The sequence below is a fragment of the Halyomorpha halys genome, unplaced genomic scaffold (assembly GCF_000696795.3).
Source record: "Halyomorpha halys isolate HHAL.00 unplaced genomic scaffold, Hhal_1.1 Scaffold1155.1, whole genome shotgun sequence".
Taxonomy (NCBI): Eukaryota; Metazoa; Arthropoda; class Insecta; order Hemiptera; family Pentatomidae; genus Halyomorpha; species Halyomorpha halys.
The window spans coordinates 232,432-239,238 of NW_027105200.1; the positions used below are offsets into that span (position 1 = coordinate 232,432).

The following is a 6,807-nucleotide window of genomic DNA, read 5'->3' on the forward strand; positions in this document are numbered from 1 at the left end:
TTTTCAACACGCCTGTAACAATCAATTATAACTGAGATCAAATTTACTGAATGTACTATAATGTACAGTTGTAAATTTCAATAAAGATATTAAATAAAATAAAAAGAGTTTATAGATATAAATTTGCGGAATAATTAAACTATATTCTGTGAACTCTTAGTACATCTGATGTAGCAGATTTCACTCTTAAGTTAAAAAAATATTTAATATTTTTTTATTTCAGTTATATATGTATATATTTATATTTCATTTATAGTGTTTACGATATGCGTTTAGTATCATTATTATAATGTTATATATGTTTAAATGTAAGAATAATAGTAAATACACTAATTAATATCTCATTATGATTTAATTCTTCGGTAAAAAAAACTACCTCACTTTAGAATCCCTGATTGTGTGTAATTTTTAAAATAAGAAATTGAAAATTATAGGAATTTATCTAACAATTTACAGAGTTGTGGTCCTCGTTGTTCCCTGCATGCAAGCTAGAATGCAAGAGTAACTCAAAGATGTGGTTCCCTGACTAGGGACGAGAGGTGGGAGAGAGAAGATGCTCCCTTCATTCACCTAACTGGACTCTATTTTTCAAATCTAATCCGCTGTAAACGGATCTTCGGGCACATCGACGCATAACATCTTCACCTTTTGGCCTGGCCCTTATAAACTTTAATTATACCATAGAGTTTAGCATTGTTTTTCTCTTGTTCAATGTCTACAATTCTGTAAATTGTTTTATAAATTTATGTCCTTTCACTTTTTATTTCTTAAATTAAATAACATAGAGTTCCCTCATGGACCCAACCTGTGTATTCTGGAGTGAGGTAGCACCTGGCACTCAGTTATACACCCACTATATATATATATATTTTTTTTTACTGAAAAATGGAATCATAATGAGAATTAATAATAAAACTGCTATGTATCGGCGTCCCCGGATATGAAAACATCTGTATTAAGTTTGTCACATTACCAGAGGCCCTTGAGAAAATTAGATTGGCTAACCTTTAAGTGTTATAACAAAAATGACAGGTTTGACGAGAGATCGGAATCAAATTAAGCAGCTGCAGGCCCTTCCTGGACAGGTCAAACTTTTTTTACACATCCTCGGTCCTGAGGAGGGGGACGCCAGACTCCGGAGTCTTCGGACATCGATGACCAATGAGAGAAGATATTTCAAAATAAGGTAACGCCCTAAAAAGGGAAGTGGGATAAATACGGAGGAAATCTAAAAGAGTTAGACGGACACTCAACAGGAAGGCTTAGACGGGGGAGGACCACAGTCAGGAGGCAGACTTAGAGGATGCACTTCGACCAGACGAAGTCGTGAGAAGGACAACGAGACCTGGACATTCCTTATGAAACAGAAGACACCTACGGCATCAGCAGCTATAAGTATAAATTAATTAAAAAGTAATCATGTAATAATCTATATTTTATGGCAACCTTTATCTGAATAATTTAAATCATTTTAATGATAATAACAAATTGTAAATAAATACTTAGTTTCTTTTTTTATTTTATATACTATTATATATCCCAATATACCACTCTTTATCATCCTATATAATTAATGGTAACAACATTTTATAAATATAAAGGTATTTAATTGGTAAACTGGTAAACACACAAACAGATTTTGGAAAGGAATCCAATTATAATAATAGTTTTTTAGGACTCAATTTATAATCAATTAATTAACTTATTTTTGGATAATTGCCTTCAGCGATTATCCTGGCATCCTAAGTAAATATGTTACTAGTACATACCAATACATATAAGCATAGATAATACTATAATGATGAAACTAAACGCACATTGTAAAGAAATATATAGCACTAAAAATGAAATATAAAAAATGTATAAATATACATGAAAAATAAAAATAAAATATTTTATAAGTTAAGATTGAAACGTGTTAGGTGTACCAAGAGCTCACGGAATATAATTTAATTATTCCGCAAACATATTACTATCCTCGTAAATAAAACAGACAATATCTGTCATGTTTACAAAAGAATATTATTTTAAAAATTATTCAAGTTAACTTTTTCTCATTATTTCGACAACTAGTTTTTGGATAAATGGATGTACAAATAATGTATTATTAACTTTCAATTCTTTCGTTTAACAAAACATTTACACATAACACTATTATATTATGTTCCATAAAACATTTATGTAATAACTGTCTAAGTTATTAACTAATGAATTTAAAGTTACATAATCTTAAATTCATTCATTAAGAAATTTTAATATTCATTGCCATGCATTTGGATATAGAATGTCTGATAATTCCATTTGGAAAAAAAATAACCTCGTTTTTTCTGCATGGTAACTTTCAACGTACAATTTACCATAAATTCTTTGGTTTTGCCGTTGACGTGAAAAACTATATGTCGAAAAAAGTACACTGGTAAATAATTTGTCCATGGGGTAGAATGTATCAGTGTTGAAACCAAACATTTTAATAATATTACTGGGGTATAGAAGAGGAAAGAAGTTTAAAAATGACCAAAGGTAAATGGTTGAAATATCGCTTAAATATTGAATACATGTATGTGTATAAAATAAAATAAAATAAATTATTTTTATATTGTTTTATTTTTAAACAATGAGTATTTAATGTGGCCTTAAAGAAATTTTTCCTGAATCATTTTTGTTGATAGTTAATAATTTAAAATCTTTCAGAAAATATTATCGAATCTAATAAAACCCTTACAGTTTAAAGATTACCATAGGTTGGTATATAATACAATGGAAGAAGCGGAGTTATTGAAAATTTGATGTAGCTTACCAAACAAACAAACCAAAATGCCGAACGGTCCTGTTGAAATTAGACCTAGCGTTTGGTTCCTGTTAATTACCTGATACAAAAACTCAATAGGTACCTACTAGAATGGATTTTCATAAATTATTCATTAATTTTTATTAACTTTCTTTTTTTAAATTATGGTTTATTCAAGGTTAAACGAAGAAAGGTGATGAAGAAAAGATTGACATTGGTCGGAACATGGTCTTAAAACTGTTTTTGAAAGCAAGATGACTGGCTTGCACCGCTTGGTTGATAGAGCTGGCCATGTTGTTTGCTACAGAGAACGAGGCCTGGTTCTGCTTCTGAATGGCTGCGAAGGTCTGCTTCGTCTGGTTTTGGATGGCCGCAGCGGTTTGATCAGCACTACTGAAGATGGAGGAACTGATGTGTGACACTCCCGCATTACCTGTAACAGTTTGTACATTTTACAACTAATCCATGCCATTTTATTGAATATAAAAATAATTAATATATTTGCCTCTAGGTTCTAATAAAATTTTAAGAATCGTTAATTATTTTAACGATTCTTAAAATTTTATTTTATCTTATCGATTCATGATAAGAATGAAACAAGAGTACATTCGTCATAATCCTAGTCATACAATTGAATATCAGATCTTAAAGAGGTTTTAAAAGAATTCATTATTATGGATATTCAGTAGACTTTTGATCGCGTCTGGCACCCGGAACTGCATACATTCTTTCTCATTATCCGTTCCTATCTCACCGACACATTATTCAAAGTAAATGACAAAAGTGCTTTTCTCAGTCTGGTGGATTACCTCAACCCTGATGTACCCCTACCCAGTATCATTGGTTCTATCATTTATACAGTTTTACAGCTGTCATTCCAACCCATCTCAATACTGCACTCTCAACGTATATCGATGACACATGTGTGCAATCTGTAAATAATGATTCATCCATTGTGTACCAAACCTTGTGAGATTGTGTTAAATGGTGTCAAAACTGGATGATTAAAATAACTTCCAATAAATCCGAACAAATCACCTTTTCCCTTCGTCGTAAACTTCCTATACTATAGTATCCTTTAACAAAACTCCACTTACCCCTGCCGAACAGATCCGCTACCTAGAACAACATCTGGACTGACGTCTAACTCGGAATCCTCATGCAAGACTGAAAATACAAGAAACAGCCCGTTGATTCCTACTACTAAAAAACTTACTAGAAAAACTATGTAAACTTCCCATTAATTACAAAAACTCATCTACATAACCATAATAAGTCCTATTTAGACGTACAGAGTTGAGCTTTGGAGTTCCATTAAACCATCGAATTTCCTTATTATCCAATCCTTAGAACCCCAAATCCTTCGTCAAGTCCTTAATGCTTCTTAATTTGTAACAAATAAAATCATCCATGAAGACCTTAATGTTAGCCAAACGTAGACTGACCAACTTAACTAACAAACTGTCAACTCGTTGAGTTAGAATGTACAAGTGCGAGTAAAAAAGCACCGTGCGATAAAAAATTTAATTTAAATTAAAAAGACCTAAGAGAAAAATGAACAAACTAGATTTTTCACTTAAAAATAGGTTGAATTTAACAATAACAACTTTACTTGTTCACAATAAGGTATTTAGATGACATAAAAATTAACATCTTATAATTTCATATACGATATACAGATATACATAAGAAGTAACTTAAATAACATTGGACTAAGGGCAGAAATGTATGCGTTCAACTATTGTAGATAAATGAAAAAATGTTCATATTTAGGTAATCAAAAGTACTGGTAAAATCAGAGGCAACACATCTAGTTGATTTAAATGTCACTATCTAATGTGAAAAGTGCACTAGGTAAATTTTAGCTCTATCCCAGAGTGAGGACTGGAGGACTAAGGAGCAACAAGAGATATACCCTTTTTAGAGAATAACGGTCCTTGGACTCACAAAACAAAAAAAAAATCCGTAATTCATTACAAATTACACAGTAAGACTCAAACGAAGGGTAAGGGCACACAGTTGAAAAAGTCAATTTTGGTATACTACAGATTACATAAAAGCAAAAAAATGTTTATCAAATAGGTCCCAAATACGAAAGTCTGCAACCTGAGATCGGTTCCAATCCTCTTTTATAGATCATCGAACTTTTAAAATAAATCATATTTTACCAAAATTTGTCTTCACATATTTTCAAGTTTCAAGAAAAACATATATTGTTCGCTCATTCTTCATTCAGTGCTCCATATTCTTAAAACTATCCACAGCACGAAAAACGTAATAGTAATTTTTTTAAATTAAAGTAAATTTGCTAAAATATTTCTCTTGTAACATTTGTTTCCTAAATAAAGGAACATGGACATTTTGTAAATTTATTTGGACAAATATTATGCAAACTATTTCTCCGAAAATATCAGTTAGTCAATACTTCGTAATGCACGAGTTTCAGATTGAGTGATGATAGACATCTGTAAGAAAAAGTGTTGTATTTCCACTATTGAATTTGACTGTTCTCGGACCGAATTTTGAATATTAGGCACTTATTCAGTATACAATTAAATGTTTGAGTGCAAATAATGATATTTCGCAAAATGTTCCATGTGAGTGTTTGTGAACCGCCTAGCTCAGAAACAAACATTTGTAAAAACGTAGTGAATTACTTGTACGAAATTACTTATAAGATTGATCCATGGCTACATACCTGTTCGAAGTGATGATAACTTTTTCACTTTGTTACCATTAATTAACTAATACGATTAAAGCCTTCATATTATTTTAAATTATAGGTAAGGTTTAAATAGTTGGACTGGGCTAAAATAAAGAATTTAAAAAAAAACAACTTTATTTTGGTTTATTTGAAATAACCATTTCAAGAATCAAAATTAATGATTAACAAGAATAAAAAAATAATATTAAATAATGTTATAATTAAACAAAGAAAAAAATGAATGTTTTCATGTTTTTTATGATTTTAAGACAATAGACATTTTTTTTTTTTTTTATGGTGGTCTTAACAAACATGGTGTGCTAAAAGACATCTGTAGATAAAAGTAATTGTATTTCCACAGTTAAATTCCACACTCGAATATTATGCACTTATTTAGTTGACAATTAGATGTTCATTAATTCTTTAAATTGCAAATATTTTTGCTAGAAGTACCGTTTTGGAGTTACAGAGGCACTTAGCCTCCACTTTAGTCACTTTAGAGTTTACTTTGACTCAACAACTTTTATAATTAGTCTGATTTTAGTAGCTTTGGCAATGGTCGAGATTAGACTACTGGAACTTAGTCTGATATCCGAATAATTAACGATTGAAATATTGCAAAAGGATGATAGAACATCAATCAGCCCAAGTCTGAATAGAAAACAAACGAATTTAAAGGTTTAAATTTATTATACCTAATGCAGATGTGATATTGGGAACCCCTGAGGATGAGGAGAACTTCTGTGTGATGGTGGTGATGACACCGTTGCCACCATTGGAAGAACTCGAGACTGAACTGGAGGATGATGAACTACTGCTAGAAGTGGTGTTGCCGCTGGGCGCGCAAGCACACCCGCTCACCAAGAGAAAGGCAATCACCGAAATCATATCTCCACTCTTCTCTCTTTTATTAACGCTTGAATTTATATAGCCTTGGCCACCTGAACCAATACATCTGTTCCTCACTGGGCAAAGTGTTTACCGTATATGTAATTATTTACATCCCTTCCTCTATATATGACTTCTCTGTAAACACTTCTCGCTTAATATTTATCTTCCGATATTTTGAAACGTCTCTTGCGAATATTGACAGAGAAAATACGCACATTAGATGGTCATTGATCTTATATCTTATATCAATAAATGACAGGAGCTTACTTTCAAAAAGGCATTATTCCATGACATAATAACTGTACTTTTTAAATTTCATTTTAAAGCACTGAATCGCACCATCCCAATCATTTCTTGTCAAAACTGAACAGACAAATCATGTTCTTTGCAGGGTTAAGTTAGAACAACTATTTAACTAATATTT

The 6,807-nt window shown here is 31.3% G+C and overlaps 1 long non-coding RNA gene across 1 annotated transcript; it reads right to left on the reverse strand.

Annotated features, from left to right (window-relative positions):
• Nucleotides 1-2,585: 2,585 nt before the first annotated feature.
• Nucleotides 2,586-6,535, reverse strand: LOC106688561 (uncharacterized). The gene is made up of 2 exons (XR_010843926.1): nucleotides 6,188-6,535; nucleotides 2,586-3,221 (listed from the first exon to the last, which is right to left on the reverse strand). It is a non-coding gene; the product is annotated as an uncharacterized lncRNA (long non-coding RNA).
• Between the last annotated feature and the right edge of the window lie 272 nt (nucleotides 6,536-6,807).